The sequence below is a fragment of the Heptranchias perlo genome, chromosome 31, assembly GCF_035084215.1.
Source record: "Heptranchias perlo isolate sHepPer1 chromosome 31, sHepPer1.hap1, whole genome shotgun sequence".
Taxonomy (NCBI): domain Eukaryota; kingdom Metazoa; phylum Chordata; class Chondrichthyes; order Hexanchiformes; family Hexanchidae; genus Heptranchias; species Heptranchias perlo.
The window spans coordinates 17,074,188-17,099,152 of record NC_090355.1 but is presented as its reverse complement, the minus strand read 5'-3'; positions in this window follow the sequence as shown (position 1 = coordinate 17,099,152).

The following is a 24,965-nucleotide window of genomic DNA, read 5'->3' as shown; positions in this document are numbered from 1 at the left end:
AAAGTGCGTTTAAAAAAAGATAATTTTGTTGAGCTTACACTGTAACTGAGCAGTCCAACAGTGTGAAAGAACTTACAGATGGGGTGAGAGGCAGCACTAATCGAGCACTACCACCAAGTCAAACAGGCACTATACATAGATAGCATTGCATCAAACAGCGATTGCAATACTTTCCAGGTAAAAGCCAACAGTTCTCATTTATTGTGTTATATGTAGACCTGGGAAATTTTCTATTTGGTTCCTCATGACATTTTGTGGAAAATACAGAATTGTGAGAAGGAATTTTAGTGAGTAAAATGTGGGCTGATCACAGTCATATCTCTTAGGTTGTCATTACAGATCCATGCGTTGGTGGGAGGGAGGATGTTGGATTTTCCTGAGGCTCTTAAGAGCACACATAGTGAGCTGGAGTAAATCACAGAAATTCCAAATTACTAGATAAAATGCTGAAAGTTCCCAAGTATGACATATTGACTCAGAAATATGCCAGTTCTATACATACCTGTAGAAATTGGGTGCATTATATGTCCAGTATAGTAACAAATACTTCAGTGAGAACTGAACGAATGTGTCGACAATGGGGAAGTCATTATTCCTTTGTGTGACACCTTAGATAGGCACAACCAGAGTCTAAATTGCACTGCACCTCTTGTTCATAGAATCATAACCCACCCTCACCCAGCGAGAATGGTGCGTGGGAGGGGTTAAAATTAGGCCGAGTTAACTTACTGGCCTGAGGTGGCTCCATTCCCGCTGGGCGCCATTTTATCTTCGCCGACTTTTCACCACTATTCGGCCTCTCCAAGCCTTCCATAATTTTGAGAACTTCCATTGGACTCCGAACCCACCCCCCTTTAACTTTCTCTGTTCAATTGAAAGAAGTCCCTATTTTCTAAAAAGTATAACCTCTTATTATTGGAATGACGTCTGTAATTTCTGCAGAGGCTCTCTCAATCGTCCGCCATAACCTCGGCGGAAACCCCAGAGAAACGGCCATCTAAATAGAAGTTACAGTGGCCATTCAGGAGAACCCCCACAGAAATTCTACCCCTTATTCTGGTGAATCTTCTTTGGACCCTTTCCATAGTTCCAATATCTTTCCTACAATGGGATGCCTAGAACGACATTCAATACTTCAATTGTGTCCTAACAAATGTCTTGTACAAATTCACACTGCTTCTTTGCTGTTGCATTCAATGTTTCAGAGTCCCAAATGTCTTTTTTATGGCCTTTTCAACCTGCAGTCCCATCTTGACAGATCCATCTATCTACAACCTTGGATCCTCTAGTCTGTTAAGAATCTTACCATTTAGGGTGTATTTCCTTTCACTATTCTTTTCCCAAAATGTACTACTTCGCAGTTCTCTGCATTGAACTGAAGGAATAAGGTGGGGGCAATAATATCACTGTAACTATAAGCCAGCATGAAGGACACTATTGCATATGGCACCAAACAGATCAAGAAGGTGGAAATCAAGAAGTGTATCATTGAACTGCTGTCACCAATTTGCCCATTCCATTCACCTGTCCGTTTCTCTTGCATTCATTCTCACACTTTGCCATGACCCTCAATGTTTTTTTCTTTTTTCCTTTCTTTCTTCTCAGGGAGGAAGTGCACCATCTCATGAGGACAGGTTGCAGAACCTTGGCTTGTATTCCCTTGAGTTTAGAAGGTTGAGGGGTGATGTAATTGAGGCGTTTAAAATTATCAAAGGATTTGATGGGTAGATACAGAAAAACTATTTCCTTTGGTGGGAGAAATCCAGAACAAGAGGGTACAATCATAATCTAAGGACTAGACCATTTAGGAGTGAAATCATGATGTACTTTTTCTACACAAATGAATGGAAAACTGGAAATCTCTTCTCCGAAAGGCTAAGGATGCTGGGTCAATTGAAATTTTCAAGACTGAGATTGCTGGATTTTTTTTAGGTGAGGGTATCAACAGATATGGATTAAAGGTGGGTAAATGGAGTTCGGGTACAGATCAGTCATGATCTGATTGAATGGTGGAACAGGCTCGAGAGGCCTACTTCTGTTCCAATGTTCCATTCCATTGGTTACTACGACCTGTTTCTCCTGCCTGTCCCACGGTAAGGCTCCCTTGCAGGGAAAAGCTGTGTTACTGCCCATTTTCCAGGGGAAATGGATGAAGTGAGCAGCCTGTGCAAACAGAGCATCTATGACTTGTATGATGCAACTGTTCACTGAAAGTTGGGAGACTTGACAGACACTTCCTGCTGGTTTTGGTCAAAATTCAAGGCAGCTACTGCCAGAGTTGTCCCTGTGATGAAACTTGTTACCAGGTGTGGTTACAGAAGAATTCATATTTAGGTGATTGTTTCCTTGGAAATCATAGTCGCTTCAAGCAGGCGCCATTCTGCATCTAGAGAGAGGAATGTCTGACTGTACATAGATGAGTAACAACCTAAGGCTGAATCCTACCTAAGTGCAGAAGGTGACAACATACCTCCCTCCTCTGATCCTCCTCCTCCAAAGCCTGAAGTGAAATGCCCACAGCAACACCTGTGCATAGTATGAACTATCCCGAGGCAAACAGGCTGAGCTAGCAGATGCAGTGCAACTTACAGGTCCAAGGACCTTTGGGCCTTACCACCAGATTAAACAAACACAGCTCTAAAGCTAAAATTTTTTGATCTGGGAAAATCATTAGCAGGTTATGCAATCCATTTGGAAAAAAGCCCAATTTGAGAAGCAAAACTAAATATTGTTGAAGGGGGTCTCCTTTGTGGTGCCCACTTGAAATTGGCACTGATCATCTGGAGGGCAGCCCAGGTGCTCAGGACAGATTATGGGGCTTCCCCCCACCCCCCTCATTCACAGTAAATTAAAGGTCTCAATAAATCTTATGCCTAGTTGGTGCTCAAAGCACTTCTTGCCCACATTGTCATCTGCATTCGGCACTGAACAGCTTTCAACACCCAATAATATGGGCATTGCATCCAAAGCACAGTGATGTCATGGACCACATTACTGGTCCAGTATGTATATAGCATTATTCTTGTTGTTCTTAAACATTTGCACCATCCACTTTAAAAGTTGGCCTGTAAAGTAATCCATTGCTTATACAACTTGTAGCAGAGTTTCTGGAACTGCATCGTCACTGATTAGGCATCTAATTAAACAAATTGATCTTTTGGCTTAAAGAGGAAACATCTCTATGAGTAAGAACTGTTGATGATACTCGTAAATGCTAAATACTTTTTATTTTAAACTAACTGTTACCTTTCAATCCCATGTATGAGTATAATTGGTTAGGAGGTAATCGTGTGACATGATGGAACTATTTCCCACTACGATGTAGTGACTGTTGATTGTCAATGTCAAATTGAATATTATAGCCCTTTCGAAGTATATACTAAACAAGTCTCATCAATTGACTGCAAGATGGAGTACAACATAACAACAGTCTACTTGATGTGTGGGGGCTAAGAGGAAGTTTGGGGAGCAGCTGAACATGGGATAGCCTGTGGCTGAGATTATTGTACCCTTTACAGCAGAGGAGGAGAACGAGAGACAGTAAGTGGACTAAAAGGGAGAAAAAAAAAAGAGAAAACATAATGCGGATACAAGGTCACAAAGCGAAGCTATACTGGGATAGCATCTCACACAAGTTTCAAATTAATGCCACTGTAGACTATCTAATAACAGAGCAAGGCAACATCTGGATACAAATTCACCTGACATAACTGTTCTAATTTCAAATGCCATGCTGCAACTCAAGTTTGGAATGTTGTCACATCAGTCTGTTTATTGTTCTTGATGATGCCACCCTTATGATCTGCAAGGGGAAATGACTAACATTTGTGTCGTAACCCAGCTCACCAAATAACATGACTCTTGTTTGGAAGATAAACAAATATATTCAATTATTTGACAGGAGTTATGAAGACGTGCTTATGCAGTGTAAGTTTCAAAGTTGTGACACAGCTGGAGACAAAAGTCATGTTGCACATCCTGCCCTCAGGGTGATGACCATAATTGAGGTAGACCTTCGCTTTGGGTGGTTTTCGGGCTGTGGTGGGCGGGGCAATCAAGCTGCCGGCCTCATTTAAATTTTATCAGCGGGCTGCCCACTCAATTGGAGGGTGGGATTTCCAGCAAACCCAGTACCTATTTAAAGCATGCTTGCACGTCTTAAAGTGAGGGGTCCTTTTACTGGCTGGAAATTCCGGTATTGGGTGATTTGGCCTGCAACAATCTCTCAGGCAAGGGCGCCTCGATTTAGTGACTCAGCGGTGGAGGTCCTTGTTGAGCAGGTGAGGGATTAGAGTTAGTTCCACTTCCCCAAAGTGACAGTAGAGTGCCCAGGTAGACTCCAGCAGGCTTGGAGGGAGGTGACTTAAAATGTCAATGCCAGGAACATCACCCCCAGGACATGGGTTCAGTGCCGCAAGTGCATCAATGGTCTGACTCGGACATCGGTGGTGAGAATCATGTCTAGTTCTAAACTGGATAGCCCAGTGGCGAAGGAGAGAATACTAGAGCTGAGTCTTCAGTTGCTTCCAAACCTTTATTCACAGAGCTCCACATTACATTACACACAACACACCCGAGATAAGCTCTCTTATATATGGATACAAGAGAGCCCCAATTGATACACACCATCTGAATGCAATCAACGCTAATTGATATAAATCACATGGATACAATTAACATGTCTTGCTATCTCTATGCCTCTGTGTTGCATCTTGCATTTCCCTCTCCCCAGCACTCCAAAAGACTTCCCTCCCCACGCTATATCCTTCGCCTCCAATCACACCAGGACATTGCACCATTTCCCTTTCTCATTTTGACCACACACTCACCAGCGGCAACGGTGAAGCATTTCACTCCTCTGCTAACTGCTTTCACATTTCACATTGGAGCCACCTTCTTGCACATGACCACCTGCCCATCCCAATCACAACTTGCTGCTTCTCTCTCTCAGTATATGAAGCTGCCTCACATATCCACACAATCCTTTACAAGTAAATACACATTAACTTTAGGACAGAGTGATCCAAAGTCAATGGGGCTGAATTTCCTTGAGGCTTCTCCTGCTCCATCACCATAACTTCAGCAGAAACCCCGTTTATGCGTGTAAACCGGGATTCTGCCAAAACTATGGCAGTGGAACAGGAGAAGTCCCAAGTGAGTTCACCCCCAATGTGTTTTCATAGTTTTTGCACTTGTCCCAAGTGGAGCGGGAGCTCATGTGGTGGACATTATTACATTGTTAGCCTGCCATATATGCATTAGGTTTTGATCTGCATCAGAAAATGAGGGATTAGTGTTATGCCATTTGCACAAACCTGATGTGAATCCCCTGAGGTGGGAGTTCTAACATGAAGCTCACATCTCAGGAAATAACTTTTCAATTACCACTTTCACTGTGAATCAGCAGCAGTTTCATTTGTTGTGAACCTGTAACTGTAATGGAACGATACAGTAAGAGAGACTGTGCAGACCCTCTTGCACAGTAATGGCCTCTTATACACTGAATGAACTCCATTGGTGTTTGCTTCACAAAGTGAACAAACGGTTAATAATCTGGCTATGGCAGGTGCACTAAGACACGAAGAAGTACAAACAGGAGCAACTTTCGTGATTAAATGTTTCACAGAAAAGGCTGATTTTATTAGTGAACAGCAAGAACGTGTACTGAACCTGAAATGTCATCCAAATTTTGCTCAATTTTGCAGGTTGAAACCATTTCTGAAAAATAAAGCTAAACTTGGCCCAGTCTAGACTGGTTTGTTCTCTTTGGTCGGGCTGTTCTACTTTAGAGTCCAAGCTATGCGTATACAGCGGGGGGACAAACTGTTCTCCGCACATGTTGTGTTTGCACTGCGTCAATTTTCTGTTTCAACAAAAATATTGACAACACAGATATTTTGTGACTGGAACCCAAGCTTGCTGAAGGAGATAACACTGAAACTACTTCCATTTCAACAAGTCTTCCGCTGCAATTAGATAATCAGAATCAACTGGGTTTTCTATATCATGCAGGCAGGAAGAAATGTTCCTGTTAAAATACATTCTTTCCGGCCTTATTAAAAGATAATTAAATTTTGACAGCAGAAGCCAATTTAAGGAAGGCGCGTTCAAGTAGCCATGCCATTGACCCTCGGTCTTCACCCTTGGGATTCTGCCAATTGCAGAGCCAAACACAAGGGCAACGAGCAAAGCTCAGTGGTATTGTTAGACTGAGTTTGTTTACAAAATTGATCACGGTTTCAAATACTTGAATATCTTCGGAACAGATAAAGCAGATAGCCAGCCTTCCTTACTTGCAATTTGTAAATCAGAAGGGGGCATTTGCTGAAATAGGTTTCCATGTCAATTTTTGTCTGATTTCACCCTCCTTTAAGTGTCTTGGAATATTTTTCTACGTTAAAGGCGCTATATAAATACATGTTATTGATGTTGTTGTAGTGAATTCCTGGGTTTGTGGACTTTTTTTTGCTCAATGCATTAATTGATAAACTGTAGAATATGAAAAACTCAAGTATGGAATTATACAATAGCTATCATAAAAACCCATCATTAGGTCACACCATGAAAAGCTCTCGAGTAGATCAGACCAGAGTAAAAATCACACCCTTGACTTTTTCAAGACAGATGAGTGGCAAAAGATCGCTCTTATGAACAGTGTCACCCAAAGTGGATGGGTCATATAAAAAAATAACCTGCACCAGATTTTGTGTTAAGCATTTCTGATGTCTTAATAAAGACACAAAAGTTCAGTGTTGCTGGCTGTGAGCATTCAGTTTTGAATGAAGGCTCTCAACATTACCTCCAGTGCAGGTCTCTCTGGAGGTCACAGTGAGGTTAGCTGAAACTCTGGAAAATCCAGTAACATATTCAACAATCTTTCTTGCTTGCAACTTATTACTTTCAATATTGTTAAATATATTGCAGTGTTAAATCAAACTTTCACAAGCACAGCTAGGTCAAAATATATTTAGAACATTTTAACAATTGTTAACCATTTCTTAAAAGTCAAGAGTTAATTAATTGCAAGGGGAAAAGAGTTCTTTATAAACACATGACTCAAGATAGTATAATCCCAGCAGCATTGAAACCTTCTGTGACCCTTGCAATAGTAATGCTTTACACGACCTTTCAGAAAGCAGGATCTTGATATGAAGGTCTTTCTTTTTGGAAGGTGATGTTTTGAAATGCTCTGAAACTGTTAATATTGGAAAGATCTCAGTGAATTTAAATATCCTATTAACTTTGATATCACTCATCTGAACTTTACATCTGTGCTAATTATAGCACTGGCTGTTGTTCTAAATGCACCGCTCCCACAGTTAAATACTGAAAAGTACATTTGTTGTGGATTGTTGGCAAGATTTGTACCAATTATAGTTCCTGATAAAATTTGGTTTCAAAAGCCATCTGCTTTTGGTTTACTATTTTTAAAGATTACATTGTTACTTCTTCCCCATATTTTCAAGCAGCTCTATATTTCTCAGCACTACTGATCAGTCACCACTTGTTTCACTCTGAATGTCAGCGTTAGAAACATTTATTTTTTTTAAAAAGCTGTGAACTTTATATCATGATGAATTCAGCATTAAAATGTTGTCCTTTTTGCTTTCTATTCCATATTTTGTATTTATGCTAAATTGTTAACAATTGTCCAAACGATCTATAGTTTTATTTCCCCCTATGGCTTTGCAGAGGTACCACAAAGCCTGGTGTTGTACTGGACGGTTCCAGGTTTGATCCCTGACCTGTGCCGAGTTGGCTGATCTCAGCTAGAGTGACAATTGGAGCACTTCAACTGGGCTAAGGAAGGGGGAGAAAAATGCCAGGATTCCTGCTGCTGCTTGCTATCCGCTGACTCCTGTTGGAAAGTGTGCATGTATGGGTGGAGAGGGGATCATCCCTGTGACACCTCCTCTGATTGATTAACCAGACAAGATTCACCGCCTGTACTTACACGTAAGTACCCACTTGGACAGGGTAGAAGAGTGTTGCCCGTTTGTGTAGAACTGTTCGTGAGTGCATTGAAGAGAGAAAAGTAGACAATGTTTTCTTCTGTTGGAAATTGGTCCTCAGGCCTCATCAGCATATTGTGGGTGCTGGTCGTGCCTCTACAGGCAGTTCACCCAAGCGAAGTAATGTCAACAGCCCGACATTGGTGTCTTGGCGCAGTGCGAGTAAGACCCTAAAACAGGCCCGGAATAATTTCTAGCCTTACCGTCTCGACGCATGTAAAGAGTGGCTACTTGAGTGAGTTACCAGAGTACAGCTCACACCTGTGCAATCAGATCTGAACAAGGCTTGTTGCCTTAATGACAGGAAAGGGATTAAATAGTGCCAATGCTAGTATGTAGCACCGTATTTTAGTTATTTCATTTCTTCTGAACAGCCATTCTTGCAATGAAATAGAACACTGGAAAAAAGATGATCATAAATCAAACGTAATTTATCACAGATGATTTACAAAAGGCCTGTCAAGTGTCACTAGTATTATTCACATCGTTCACCTGACGAAGGGGGAAGCCTCCGAAAGCTTGTGAATTTAAAATAAAATTGCTGGACTATAACTTGGTGTTGTAAAATTGTTTACAATTGTCAACCCCAGTCCATCACCGGCATCTCCACATCATTGTTAAATTAGTGGGCTCTTTCTGCAAGGCTCACTGTAGGAAAACAAATAAACAGATTATGCAGACTGTGACAAATCACACAACACTGTCCAATTGAAATGCAATTCCAAAACACCTCTGTGCTGGAGAGTCCATTTGTTTCACTGGGTTTGCATTCTGTCTCGGTGTGTTCTTATTGTTAGCAAAGATCTGACATTGGGAAATAAACATAAGTGGGTCAGAGACCAGCAGGACATGCAGAAGGCATTGATACAAAAGGGAGGGAGACAATTTTTCACTCGGTGGTGCAGTTAGAGCCTGCATCATATGGAACTCCATGCATATTCATGGAACAAGAAGCAACTGGGTCATGATGAATAGCACAGGAGAATTACAATTGCAGAGGGATAGTCAGACCACAATCTAATACAGGGAGGGCAGCAAAAAGAAATGGTCGATAGGTGGCAGCCAGGTGTCCAAAAAATAATTGCTGATGGCCCAGTGAGTAAACTCACAGTTACCTTCAGTGCCTCTCTCCACATTCTCCAAAGGTCCCATCAAGGCACTCATCGCTGCCTCTTCACAAGCAGCAACCCCAACTGCCGCATCCTTCTCACCCACCGACCTTCCTTCTCAGCTCATCTGCAGAGGGCTAATCTCGCCAACCCCCATTCCATCTCACTCACTCCACCCACCACTGCTCCCTCGGACTCTTACAGTGGATCAATCACTGCCCCTCTCTGCATTTGCCTGGCTATACATTCCACCACCTGTACCCCCCTGCCCAATCTACCAAGGTGGTGGTGTGGCTCTGATCACCAAATCATACCTTGGTTTATCCCCCTACTCCTCTGTCACTTTCTCCTCCTTCGAGCACCTCACCTTGTTCCACCCGTCTCATTTAAAATTCTCTCCTTTAAAATAGTCATTCTCCACCACCTCAAGTCCCATCCCGAGTTTCTCTCGGAGACATCCTCCCTCAGGCTTTGCACTGAGCTACTTCTCATTCTCATCCTCTTCCCTGCCCCTCGTTCCTCACCTTCAACAACAAGTACGAGAAGCTCAAGGACGGTCACTGAGATTGAGTCATTAATTCAGCTGCCTCTGCTGCTTCATCGACTTCCCCTTGCCCACCAAGCCAAACCTCGCCAGGCTTCCTTGTGCCCTAGCCATGATCCTGGATCCTTCATTAGTTTCTCTTATCTTCTCTTATGCCCTCTCTGAGATCATCATATCCTGGAGACCCACCTCCTGCTCCCTTGATCCTATTCCCACTAAACTGCTGAACACCCAAATGTCCTTCCTGATCCCCTTGCTAGCTAACATTGTAAATGATGGCCCTTTCCTCAGGTACTGTCCACCTCCCTTTCAAAACAGTCAACATCATCATCCTCCTCAAAAAACCCACCCTCGATCCCTCTGTCATTGCAAACGACCACCCCATCTCTAACCTCCTGTTCCTCTCCAAAGTCCTTGATGGGGTTGTCACCTTCCAAATCCATGCCCATCTTTCCCACAACTATATGCTTGAATCTCTCTAAATCAGGTTTCCGTTCTTGCCATAACACTGAAACTGCCCTCAGTCACAAATGACATCCACCGTGATTCTGATCATGGTGCATTTTCCCCTCTTCGTCCTCCTCAATCTCTTCAGCCTTTAACACAGTCAATCACACCATCCTCCTCCAATAGCTCTACTATATTGTCCAGCTGAGTGGGAACACCCTTCCTTGGATGGACTCTTACCAATCAAATTGGAGTGGGAGCATCTCCAGCAATGACTTGTCTTCCTGTCCCCTCAATGTTACCTCTGGAGTACCCCAAGAATGTAAGCTTGGCCCCCTCCTCCTCATCATCTGTATGCTGACCTTGGCAGCCTCATCTGAAGACATGGGGTCAGCTTCCACAGGTATGCTGATGATACCAACCTCTACCTCTCATGACCCCTCCACTGCCTCCATACAGTCAGACTGCTTGTCCAACATCCAGTCTTGGATGAGCTGCAATTTCTTCCAGTTAAACATTGGAAAGACTGAAACCATCATCTTCAGCCCCCACCACAAATGTGCCCTTGCCACTGATTCCATTCCCCTCCCTGGCCACTGTCTCAGGTTGAAGCAAACAGGTTGCAACCTTGGTGTCATATTTGACCCCAACCCAAGCTTCTGACCCCATATCCTTTCCAGCATCAGACCGCCTACTTCTATCTCCATAACATTGTCCGTCTGCAGCCCTGCCTCAGCCTATCTGCTGCTGAAACTCTCATGCCTTTGTCACCTCCAGACTCAACTATCCCAATGGTCTCCTGGCTGGCCTCCCGTCCTCCAGGCTTTGCAAGCATCACCTCAGCCAAAATCCTGCTGCCCATATCCTATCCTGCATCAAGTCCCACTCACCCCTGTCCTTGCTCACCTACATTGGGATCCAGTCTGCCAATGCCTCCAATTTAAAATACTTATACTTGAGCTGATACCTAAGAATAAGATGTACAATTTGGCAGTCGGCATTTGTCTGATTAAGATTGTTGTAGTGTAGCACCTAAACAAATAGTGCATTTGTCCTGTACAAACAGCGCAGGTCTTGCCTATATCCTTCCACACTAGTTTTATCTTTTTAAGTTACATGAACTGCATTGCATAAGAATTTTATATTATCATAATTGGAGAAATGTGGTCCTTGTGATCCGTAAACATTCAACTGCAGCATTTTTTTAACCAGAGTGTGTAAATGATCACAGAACTGAACCCAGACCTCCCCTTTCAGCTTGTGGAAAATTCCTGAATAATTGAAGTGAACAAATGTCAAACACCTGATCCTAACTTTACTTACATAACTTCTGTTGACAGCAGTGCTTTAGATATTAACTCTTCGAGGGATTTTGTAAGATTTTTTACATAATTTCGGTAATGAGAGAAAAATTGTTTCACAGAAATCAATAAATCTCTGTCAGAGACTGCGAAATCTCATCAGTTTATCCATATGTTTTCCATATCACTTAATTACCTCTAAAGTTGTGAAAACTTCCAGAAACATTCAGGTATGTTTTTCATTTTTGTTTCTCAGAGCATTAATATACTTTGGTTTTATTGACGTTATTGTTCTTCCATGTGGAATCCGATATTTTTCACTGGTCTTTCATCACTTTTCCAAAATCTGGTCCATCCCAACTTATCTCTGATAATAATGGTTTCACACATCTGAAATGCCCTTTGGAGAGGACAGGAATGCATGGTGGATAGGCCTTGTAACTGCCGGTCCAAAATAATTCTGTCAGGTGATAATTGTTAATCCTGTGGTGCACTACTCTCATTCACAGCAAACATAGAGTTTATGTTTCAAATCATTAGAGACACAGGTCATTGTCTGGAAATTGCACTTGGCTGTGAAAATCAGGAGAGTTGGGAGAAAGCCTAAATAATGACACCAGCATTTATTACCTCCATTACAAAGAATCCAAGTTTCTCCAGTCTATCCTCATAACATAATCTTCTGACGTTAGGAATCAGCGTCATAGCTCATCTCGTACCCATTGCTTTTTACTGTTTGGTTGATTTTTTTTGTCCAGTTCTAAGTTTTATCCTCGATCCCCACTATTTTAACTGGTGGAACTTTGTTGAATGCTTTTGGAAGGCGAGTTTAACAGGGTGATGGGGAATTCGCCTCTTTCGGACAGAGTTCTGGTAGAATGGGACTCCTGCCTGCCTCTCCATATCCACCCCAACCCGACCCAACCCGTTTATGGGGGCAGAGAATCGTAGTGGGGATGCCACTCCAGCACCAGAAGAGGTGGTGAGGAGCCTTAAAACAGCAGAACTGTCCGAAAGATGGCAGCGATTGCCACTGAAGGTCTCAGGCAAGACAGAAGCCTTCAGCAGGTAAGTAGACCCTCCCTGAGAACCTCAGATTCATTACCGCCATTTCCCTGAGTCATCTTCCACATGTCAACCCGCAGGAAGAGGCGAAAAGTGTGGGGGGGGGGGGGGGGAATAGAATGAAAATCCACCAGAGACACAGCCCTGCCGCTATTTTCAAGAAACGAGCAGCCAGCGGAGGTCCAGATGAGGGCACGAGGAGGAAAATCCAGGTTGAGGAGGTAAGGCAGTGGTAGGGCTCACTAGTCGCATTTTTTGTCATTCTCTGTTGCGATCCCACACGGATTTGGGTGGAATTGTGGAGGAAAATTCCCTTCACCAACACACAGGGCTTTCCACAGTCCACTTGGGACATAACTTAACAAAAAAATCAAGCCAGTATCTTACCCTTCTGAATTCATGCTGGCTGTTGTGTACTTTGCATTATCTTATTGGTGATCTACAAGTTTGCTCCTGATAATTGTTCATTATCTTATCCAGTATTGAAGTAGTCGTGGCCTGGGGTGTGTTTTCTCACCATCTTAAAAGTGGGTGCCACTTTAGCCTGTTTCCAATCTACTAGGACCACCCCAGTGTTCAACTCCTTCATAAAGCCTCACAATTCACCTATTGACCCTCTTAGCTCTCACAGATAAATGCCATCAATCCCCGGACATTTATTTGTCTTCAGCCTTTTTAGCTTGAATGGAGTTCCATCTCATTTACATTAGTCATTAATTCAATTGGATTATTGATATTTACGGAGGACATGTTGCTCATCTCTCCTCTGGTGAATATTTGCCTCACCTCTTCCCTGACTGCCCTCTTCCTATTATTCTTTGTCCTCTGAGCACTCTTTCAACATGTTACCGTATTCACCCCTTTACATTTCTCCCTGCAGTTTTAGGGGAGTTTGTATTTCCTCCTTATCTCACCTCTGATTAATTTGTTGATCCATGGTTCATTTTGGGTTTCACTTATTTTGTCTACACTTGCTAATCCTAAGAATCTATTTATACCTCATGCTTGTATTATGCCTTTAAAGCTGTCTGCTGCTAAAGTGTTGTTGAAAGAAAGAACCCAAAACAATTTACTTAAAGGAACAGGCTGATAATCAAATCACAAATGAAAGAATCAAGTCTGAGAGCTGCAGATCAGCCAGTTTTGATATCCTCACTGAGATAGCTTTTGTCAATTTCATCTACTTTCTAGAGACAATATTATATGACAGAGATTATATGGCATCCCATCACAGGGGAAGGAGAGGATAACACTAACTGACTCAACCAGCTCAAATCACACCATAAGTGACATTGGCAGCAACAACAGATAAATCAGTATATGAACCAGCCTATCATTCTCCCTCGAAGATGAAATATAGTGACAAACTTCAGGGTAGGAGAGGGGTGGGGGGGAAGGCACATCGGAAGGACATCTCCTTAAAAACACTGAAAATGCGACAAAAAAGTATTGGTTCAAACGTTGACATTCTTAGGTATTACAAAACGCACATCCTTCCTAAAATGGAAATGTTATGTTTCTTCATTTTATGTTCCTTCTTAAATTATTGCTCTACATGTTTACAGAATACATTTTTAAAGATCACCTGTCTTGGAATTAGCACACCCTACAATAAGTGTGTGCATTTCCAAATACTTAAGACTGTCCCAATTTCGTTCCTGAAAATCTTTCCCACGCAATAATTGCAATTCCCGTGACTCAAGTACAGAGTAATCCTAAATAGGTTTTAGAAATCTGTCCTGTTCTTTTAGGGATTTAAGACTGGTTCGATTTTAGTTTCTCACCTTATCAGATTTAACTTGACAGTTCAGTGCAAAATAAGCTGTCTAATATGAAGGGATGTTCATGCACACGGGAGCATTCCCTTTTTAAAAAATCTAGGCTGTGACTGAGCACTGGATTAAAGCTGAACTATCCAACATCTGTTGTGTGGCTTGGCACAAGTGCTTCACTTCCATTATATAAATAGAACAGTCAGCTGGAAAATGCAAATCCTCAGAGGAGAGTTTGATGTTTTAAATAGATTAGACTAGTAATTTTAAAAACCACACTTCTGACTGCCTTATTTCAGGAGATGTTTTTGGGTGGCAGGGGGAAGGTGGGGGAGCAGGTGTGATTGGAGACAGACAATTGAATCTAAAGAAAGAATTGCATTTATACAACACATTCATTCTCATGTCTCTCCAGAAACATCCCAAAGCAGTTCACATACAATGAATTGGTTTGATATGCAGTGGCTGCTGTTATGTCGATAAATGTGGCAGCCTTTTAATGTAAAGCAAAGTCCCACAACAGCTATTAGATGAACGATCGAGTTAATCCGTTTGGTGGTGTTGGTTAAAGGCAAAAGTTGAAAAGTACAATGGGAGAACTCCCTGTTCTCCTTCAAATAATGTGGAGATGTCGGTGATGGACTGGGGTTGACAAATGTAAGGAATCTTACAACACCAGGTTATAGTCCAACTGTTTTATTTGAAAATCACAAGCTTTCGGAGGCTTTCTCCTTCGTCAGGTGAGTGTGGGATTCGGATTCCATGGAATCCGAATCCCACACTCACATAACGAAGGAGAAAGCCTCCGAAAGCTTGTGATTTTCAAATAAAACAGTTGGACTATAACCTGGTGTTGTAAGATTCCTTACATCCTTCAAATAACACCATGGGATCTTCAACATTTACCTGAGCCCCGGAACAGGCAGATATCTCACCGACAGAACAGCACCTCGAGCGAGATAGCGTTCACTCAGTACTGTGCTGGAGTGTTAAACTAGATTACATGCACCTGGACCGAAGCTTGGCAGCAGCTCTATTTATTAGACAGATTTAATTTAATGAATTTTGGAGTACATTTTCCATTTAGCAGTTAGTTTACAAATTCCAAACTCCAAGCATTAGCAACACTTACACTAACCTATGTAGTATTAAGACAATGAACACATGGCTCACTATAGCAATTCCAGACTTTAACAATGCAGTATACACACTTAAAATGTATGACTCATCTACATGCACAGACTTACCACATAGTTAAATTATGTGATGGTTAGGCTTTGCAATCCCAGATGCTTGTTTCAGAATTCAATCTTGCATATTTCGGGATTTGGGGATAGGGACCAGGATCACTATTTACTGCCATAGAATAAGAAACTGCCTAATACGCATTAAAGCTTGTGGGGCTTGAAAGACACACAATAAATCCAAGTCTTTAAGGTGGATCAATATGTATTTTTTTCATAATCAACATAAGACCCACCACCAGCTTCTCGAGGGCAACTCGGAATGTGCAATAAATGCCGGCTTTGCCAGCGATGCCCACACCCCAAGAATAAATAATAAAAATAAATGTATGTTTTTAAAAACATACAAGAGTACAATTATGATTCCTCTCTAATCAGGCCTGTATGCCTTATCTTTAACTATAGTGGGCATCATTCAGTTTCAGCACATCGGATCAAAACGATTGAATGACAACACACCGATCTAACCTTCTATTCCATTAACACACGACACAGTAACACTAGACCCAGAAAATTAACAACATCACCAGTGTCTTCAACAGCCTATAAAAGATGGAAAATCCATCATCAATCATCCACAACTTCTGCTTTCTGCCTCTCTCTCTCTTCTGGCCCTATTCATAGAACCTTCTGCATTTTGCCTTATTATACTCAACGTCCCCCTTCCTTCGCCAAGGGTGGGAGAATCCACAACTGCGTCTCCTCATAGCTCAGCCCCTGAGAATCATAACAAGTCAAGTCCACATTTTTAGGTTGACATAAAAGATCCATCAAAGATCAGGACGTTCTCCCAGTGCCCTGGTCAAAATTCCTCACTCAATCATCATCACTCAACACAGAAATAAATGGTCATTCATCTCACTTGCTGTTTGTGGAAATTGGTGTGCACAAATTAGCTGCTGCATTTACCTCCACATGAAAACTACCTTGCAAAAGTAATTAATTATTTGTGAAGCTCTGTGATGAATCACCTGATCAATGCAAATTCCATTTTTTCCGTAATTAAACAAGTGCCTGAAAAGGTGTGCGTTTAGAGATTTATGGAAATAAATTCCGCTTAAAACAAACGAGGGAAAATGTGACTTTGAGAATGCAATTTTGTTTGTAGGTTATTAGTCACAGAGGAAAACAGGCATTCTCCAATATTTTGTTAAAAGAGTATTTTTATCCTTCCAAGAGTAACCTCACTTTTTCCATATGTTATTAATTTATTTCTCATTTTAATTGCTGTGAATATTTCCAAACTATTACATATTTCTTTGGTCAGAATACTAAATGGTCAATTATTCCCACCACCTGTGTTTCCATGACACATTTTCTGTTGAGAATATCAAGAAACAATCCAATGAAGGACTCTCAGTTCCTGTTCAAAGCTTGTCCCCATGACAATTACTTTATTAAAGGTTTTTTTTTGCTGAGACCAGAGGAATGAGAAACAGCTGGAAAACATTGACACTAATTGAAAGTTGAGAGGACTGAGTGTTTCAGTGGAATTTGAGTTTATTCCCAGCCTGACAAACCAGCGTCCATGTGGGCACAATGCAAAATTCAGCTGGAAATGTAGACACTCGTCAGTTAATGATCTCCAGAATTTCCCCCTTTCAACTGAGTATGGTAGTTAGATAAAGGCTTTTCATTTCCTTTTGTCTTTTTGGAAAATAATGTTTTTGTTGAAGACAAGTTGTGTAGTTACCCTGGGGTTAACATTATTACATCCAGTCAAAATCCTCTTTTTTGAATCCATTTGCATGACTCTGATATGATTAACCCAGTAGTGAATTAGTTAATCATCTCCTTCGTTCACATGGTGGCTATAGGATCAGATCACAGGGATTGACTGGTATTTCTGATAATATCCTCCAAGTTTGGTTTTGCTATTTTTTCTATTGGAAAATCACACAAACACACAGTCCATCAGTAAAATGAATGCATGGAAAATTGTGTTAATAGACAACAAAAGGAGAATATGGGGAAGATGGGGACAGGAAAATCAAGCTCATTCCTGCAGCTCCACAAGCTTAACCCGACAGTTAAGAATTTAGCTTTTAGTTAAAATAACACAGTTCGATTTTTGCTTGTCAGTTCAATTGCATACAAACAATTTAACTTGCTGATCAGATTTACAGACCGCTAGTTTTTGCAAGGTATGGGGTCATTTGAATTCAACACAGAAAATTGATTTGTGGTTGAAGAATTTCGTTACAACTTCATGGAAAAATCATGCTGGCTTCAAAATAGAATAAAAAAATATATATTTTTACACAAGCAATGACATATTTTTCCCATTGGTGCATTCAACCGAATTCCGAGGAACTCCAAATGAATTTTTATTTTTATCCGTTCATGGGATGTGGGCGTCGCTGGCGAGGCCGGCATTTATTGCACATCCCTAATTGCCCTTGAGAAGGTGGTGGTGAGCCGCCTTCTTAAACCGCTGCAGTCCGTGTGGTAAAGGTTCTCCCACAGTGCTGTTAGGAAGGGAGTTCCAGGATTTTGACCCAGCGACGATGAAGGAACGGCGATATATTTCCAAGTCGGGATGGTGTGTGACTTTTTTTTTATTCGTTCACGGGATGTGGGCGTCGCTGGCAAGGCCAGCATTTATTGCCCATCCCTAATTGCCCTTGAGAAGGTGGTGGTGAGCCGCCTTCTTGAACCGCTGCAGTCCGTGTGGTGACGGTTCTCCCACAGTGCTGTTAGGAAGGGAGTTCCAGGAGTTTGACCCAGCGACAATGAAGGAACGGCGATATATTTCCAAGTCGGGATGGTGTGTGACTTGGAGGGGAACGTGCAGGTGGTGTTGTTCCCATGTGCCTGCTGCTCTTGTCCTTCTAGGTGGTAGAGGTCGCGGGTTTGGGAGGTGCTGTCGAAGAAGCCTTGGCGAGTTGCTGCAGTGCATTCTGTGGATGGTGCACACTGCAGCCACAGTGCGCCGGTGGTGAAGGGAGTGAATGTTTAGGGTGGTGGATGGGGTGCCAATCAAGCGGGCTGCTTTATCTTGGATGGTGTCGAGCTTCTTGAGTGTTGTTGGAGCTGCACTCATCCAGGCAAGTGGAGAGTATTCCATCACACTCCTGACTTGTGCCTTGTAGATGGTGGAAAGGCTTTGGGGAGTCAGGAGGTGAGTCATTCGCCGCAGAATACCCAGCCTCTGACCTGCTCTCGTAGCCACAGTATTTATATGGCTGGTCCAGTTAAGTTTCTGGTTAATGGTGACCCCCAGGATGTTGATGGTGGGGGATTCGGCGATGGTAATGCCGTTGAATGTCAAGGGGAGGTGGTTGGACTCTCTCTTGTTGGAGATGGTCATTGCCTGGCACTTGTCTGGCGCGAATGTTACTTGCCACTTATGAGCCCAAGCCTGGATGTTGTCCAGGTCTTGCTGCATGCGGGCTCGGACTGCTTCATTATTTGAGGGGTTGCGAATGGAACTGAACATTGTGCAGTCATCAGCGAACATCCCCATTTCTGACCTTATGATGGAGGGAAGGTCATTGATGAAGCAGCTGAAGATGGTTGGGCCTAGGACACTGCCCTGAGGAACTCCTGCAGCAATGTCCTGGGGCTGAGATGATTGGCCTCCAACAACCACTACCATCTTCCTTTGTGCTAGGTATGACTCCAGCCATTGGAGAGTTTTCCCCCTGATTCCCATTGACTTCAATTTTACTAGGGCTCCTTGGTGCCATACTCAGTCAAATGCTGCCTTGATGTCAAGGGCAGTCACTTTCACCTCACTTCTGGAATTCAGCTCTTTTGTCCATGTTTGGACCAGGGCTGTAATGAGGTCTGGAGCCGAGTGGTCCTGGCGGAACCCAAACTGAGCATCGGTGAGCAGGTTATTGGTGAGTAAGTGCCGCTTGATAGCACTGTCGACGACACCTTCCATCACTTTGCTGATGATTGAGAGTAGACTGATGGGGCGGTAATTGGCCGGATTGGATTTGTCCTGCTTTTTGTGGACAGGACATACCTGGGCAATTTTCCACATTGTCGGGTAGATGCCAGTGTTGTAGCTGTACTGGAACAGCTTGGCTAGAGGCGCAGCTAGTTCTGGAGCACAAGTCTTCAGCACTGCAGCTGGGATGTTGTCGGGGCCCATAGCCTTTGCTGTATCCAGTGCACTCAGCCGTTTCTTGATATCACGTGGAGTGAATCGAATTGGCCGAAGACTGGCTTCCGTGATGGTGGGGATATCGGGAGGAGGCCGAGATGGATCATCCACTCCGCACTTCTGGCTGAAGATGGTTGCAAATGCTTCAGCCTTTTCTTTTGCACTCACATGCTGGACTCCGCCATCATTGAGGATGGGGATGTTTGCAGAGCCTCCTCCTCCCGTTAGTTGTTTAATTGTCCACCACCATTCACGACTGGATGTGGCAGGACTGCAGAGCTTTGATCTGATCCGTTGGTTGTGGAATCGCTTAGCTCTGTCTATAGCATGTTGCTTCCGCTGTTTAGCATGCATGTAGTCCTGAGTTGTAGCTTCACCAAGGGGAACGTGCAGGTGGTGGTGTTCCCATGTGCCTGCTGCCCTTGTCATTCTAGGGGGTAGAGGTCGCGGGTTTGGGAAGTGCTGTCGAAGAAGCCTTAGCGAGTTGCTGCAGTGCATCCTGTGGATGGTACAAATTGCAGCCACTGTGCGCCAGTGGTGAAGGGAGTGAATGTTTAGGGAGGTGGATGGGGTGCCAATCAAGCGGGCTGCTTTGTCCTGGATGGTGTCGAGCTTCTTGATTGTTGTTGGAGTTGCACTCATCCAGGCAAGTGGAGAGTATTCCATCACGCTCCTGACTTGTGCCTTGTAGATGGTGGAAAGGCTTTGGGGAGTCAGGATGTGAGTCACTCGCCACAGAATACCCAGCCTCTGACCTGCTCTTGTAGCCACAGTATTTATATGGCTGGTCCAGTTAAGTTTATGGTCAATGGTGACCCCAAGGATGTTGATGGTGAGGGATTTGGCGATGGTAATGCCATTGAATGTCAAGGGGAGGTGGTTAGACTCTCTCTTGTTGGAGACTTCACAAGACTACAACTACTCCTTTGAGGCTTGTTATTGAATAATGTCTTCAAGTGTGAGGCTTAAAGCATCTTTCCCTTGTTGAAAGAAAAACATTGAGCTGCAGTCATACATTTTGGCTGTATTTTCTCAATTCAATTTTCTAATGACTTTATAATGATTTGAAAATTTTACTCAACTAATTACAATCATGACACTTATATTACAAACCAAGATACCTATACAAAACTATTTTAACTATTCTACAGACGCAATTACACTGAAAAGTTTATATATTACATATTTTTATTTCCACACTTCAAAATTATGTTCTCAATTTCTCAAGAGGTATTTGATGAGCTGTTTCATGCTATTATTCTTCATAAGAGTAATTTGACAGCATTATGCACAAGTCAGCATGAACTATTAGATTTTGGTATTCAATATACAGCAGGATTGAGTTCACATTCCAGGCTTGAATGTACAAAATTAATCCTTGGAATGCTGCCAGCAAATTTTCATCAGGGTACCACTGGGCTTCCAGATGACTCAAAAGATAATTCATTTAGAAGCATTTCCAGCCAGATGCTGTGAAAGTCACATCAAAAGATAAGCCAGGTGCACCGGCTGAGTAAAGATACAATGAGGTGTCTGCAGCGACCAGAAAATTATTAAACATTCTTTGAGTGTCCTGAAGCAGAATTCTAAATGCCTCGACAGATTAGGGATGTATTACCGCACAGCCATGCCAGGACCTCCAAAATTATAGTTGTTGCTACCTGCTGTGCAACATTGCTATCCAAAGAGGCGCAACAACAGAGGAGGAGGGCCACTTTCAGACATTGGCAGAACATGACTATGGCAATGGCCCAGAAGATATTCCTGCTTAAACAACTTTGCAGCTTGGAAGAATCATCTGCCAGTCTCTCAGAGATGAAACCTTGACCCTAGTGCTTTATCTGCCCGATTGTCCTGTTCACGTGTGCACAACGCATTAGCCAAATACAAATTCATCAACATTGTTCTCAATTATCTTGAATACCCATCCTTTGATCTGTTGAAATCTTATTTTGCAAAAATAAGAAGAAAACTGGACAGCTGAAATTAAGTGCAACCCAATTTATCAGCCTAAAAGCGATAGTTGATGGAGGACCAGGAGACAGGCATATAAGTTATGGAAGAATGGGACTATGTCAGGAGGCTTTTCTTTTCACAGAGGGTCATCGACCTTTGGAATGAATTGCTGACTCGTGCAGTGAGTGTGGATTCACTACAAACATTTAAAATGGATGATTAACCATTAGATTTTTGTATTCAATATACAGCAGGATTGAGTTCTCATTCCAGGCTTCAATGTATAAAATTAATCCTTGGAATGCTGCCAGCAAATTTTCATCAGGGTATGTATAGTCACGATAACATTTCTTATTCAATAACACTTCTGAGATTGACTATCTCCCTCCACGACCAAACAAAGACACAAAATTGGAAAAGAGGACATATAGTCACCGAAGGGCGTTAGTAACCTTCAAGACTTTGGTCTGGGTCGATACAATGACACAGTTTAACGCAACCCATTGCTACTTCACGGAGATTCAGGTTTTTTTTAATCTTGTCCTCACATAACTGTACCTCAATACCACCTTACTGGACCGACAACATATCCTATTTTTACACTGCTGTTGGGCATTCGAGTGCAGTTTTTATTAGTCAATACCTTTCTTAAAATTGGATCTTTAGTGCATTTAGGTACAGTGACTTGGATTAGAAGACAAGTTTCTAACTGTGGCTGACGTCGCAGCATACAAAAGACAGATGGGGTACTGTGCAATGTGTCTCGAGGTCACTGTGGTCTCCTGGAACTGGTTTGATCACCTTCAGTGGTCAGAATGGAATTTCTGAGTTTTTGTTTTCCCAAATTGGCCTCGAGTTTTTTCTCTGCATTTTTTGCCTCTCGCAGAAGGTCACGTAGCTGGCTGGAGGGAGGGGGAATCAGTGATGGGATCATGGTATTGAGTTGCACCATGATAGAATGAGACAGGCTCGATGGATGAGCTGGTCTTTTTTTCCTCAAAATGGGATCTTACTGTGTGCATATTTGCTGCTGTGTTTGCCTATATAACAACAGTAATTACACTTCAAAACAAATTCATCGGCAGTGCAGTGCTTTGGGACACTCTGAGAACGTGAAAGGTGCTGTATGAATGTTAATTCTTTTTCCAAGGACTAGCATCTACTGGACCAAACAATTTTTTCTAAGCATATCAGAGCTCTGTCTTTAGAAAGGAGGCTTCAAAAAGGAGGCTGCCATCTCCTGCAGGCCAATCAGTAGGCAATCTATATGAAGAAGACAGCTCTTTCCATTGGTGTGAAAATCTCCACTGCATTACAATCTCACATCACTGGATCCTTCAAAGCCACCACTGGTGGTGATGACACATGCCAAATCAGTCAGTTAGCTGTTCACAGATGCATTAGGCAAATAACATAGACCTTGTTTGCAAGGTGCCACACAATCATCACTATCACTGTGGAAAGAGGTATCAGCTTGACAAAGCACATAACTTTTCCCAGGTGCAGAGCATCATATATGACACCATTCGCAGCCCCTCAGATAATTAAGCAGTCCGAGCCTGCATGCAGCAAGACCTGGACAACATCCAGGCTCGGGCTCATAAGTGGCAAGTAACATTTGCGCCAGACAAGTGCCAGGCAATGACCATCTCCAACAAGAGAGAATCTAACCACCTCCTCTTGATATTCAACGGCATTACCATCGCCGAATCCCCCACCATCAACATCCTGGGGGTCACCATTGACCAAAAACTGAACTGGACCAGCCACATAAATACTGTGGCTACGCGAGCAGGTCAGAGGCTGGGTATTCTGCGGCAAGTGACTCACCTCCTGACTCCCCAAAGCCTTTCCACCATCTACAAGGCACAAGTCAGGAGTGTGATGGAATACTCTCCACTTGCCTGAATGAGTGCAGCTCCAACAACAATCAAGAAGCTCAACACCATCCAGGAAAAAGCAGCCCGCTTGATTGGCACCCCATCCACCACCCTAAACATTCACTCCCTTCACCATCGGCGCACTGTGGCTGCAGTGTGTACCATCCACAGGATGCACTGCGGCAACTCGCCAAGGCTTCTTCGACAGCACCTCCCAAACCCGAGACCTCGACCACCTAGAAGGACAAGAGCAGCAGGCACATGGGAACAACACCACCTGCACGTTCCCCTCCAAGTCACATACCATCCCGACTTGGAAATATATCGCCGTTCCTTCATCGTCGCTGGGTCAAAATCCTGGAACTCCCTACCTAACAGCACTGTGGGAGAACCGTCACCACACGGACTGCAGCGGTTCAAGAAGGCAGCTCACCACCACCTTCTCAAGGGCAATTAGGGATGGGCAATAAATGCCGGCCTTGCCAGCGACACCCACATCCCATGAACGAATATAAAAAAAAGTACTATGCAGAGCTTGGCTGCCACTTCCTGATAGTTATGGTGCCTTGCTGTCCTCTTGGAATGTTGCTGTGGTGTGCTAAACAGGGCAGCCCTCCTCACTTCCATTTTATACAACAGCATATTCACTTTGCTAGCCATCAAACAGGGGACGGGAGTTGCACTTCTCAGTCACTTGCCCTTAGATTCCGTTTCAGGTCTGCTCTCTGGGTGCTCAAAGCCAGTTATTCAAATGAGTTGAAAATTGTGAGCAGTTAGCTTAGTCTGCTTGTGGCTTGCTTTGGACTAACAGTTAGCCATTGCCAAGTGCACTTCACCAGGATTGCAAAATCAGTCCTTATATGTCAGTACAGCCAAACTGATCCACATACTTAACGCAATTGGCTGCAACTCACGAGATTTCTCACTAAGCCACCTTGGAGTTGATAACCACTCAGATTTAACATTAAAAAAAAATTGTAAAGTAAAATTTGAAACATCTCCAAAAATATTGTGCTGAAATGTTATCCTAGAAAAATTAATCCGTAAATTTTTGGAGACTCCTCTCCCAGCATAGAGTCCCACTCCATGGACACAAGGATTTGAGAATCTGGTACGGAGGTCAGCACACTCTGGAATTCTTGATTTTCCATTCATCAGTGTTAAGAATCGAACAGAGAATCTGGAGCACAGTAAATCGTGCGTGCTGACCTCCGCACCACATTCTCCAATCTGCCTGTCTGTCAAAAGGTCCTCTGCTCCGAAAGTGGCTTGATTATCTTTTCCAGTATGGAAGGACAATCAAAGGTTTTGAGCACGAAACTAAACAATAAACTAAAACAGGCTTGGCCCTGTTTGAAAACCAAAATGATTTGTTTAACGCTTCTCCTCTATAATTCAAATGTAAGGAATCTTACAACACCAGGTTATAGTCCAACAATTTTATTTTAAAATCACAAGCTTGTGATTTTAAAATAAAATTGTTGGACTATAACCTGGTGTTGTAAGATTCCTTACATTTGT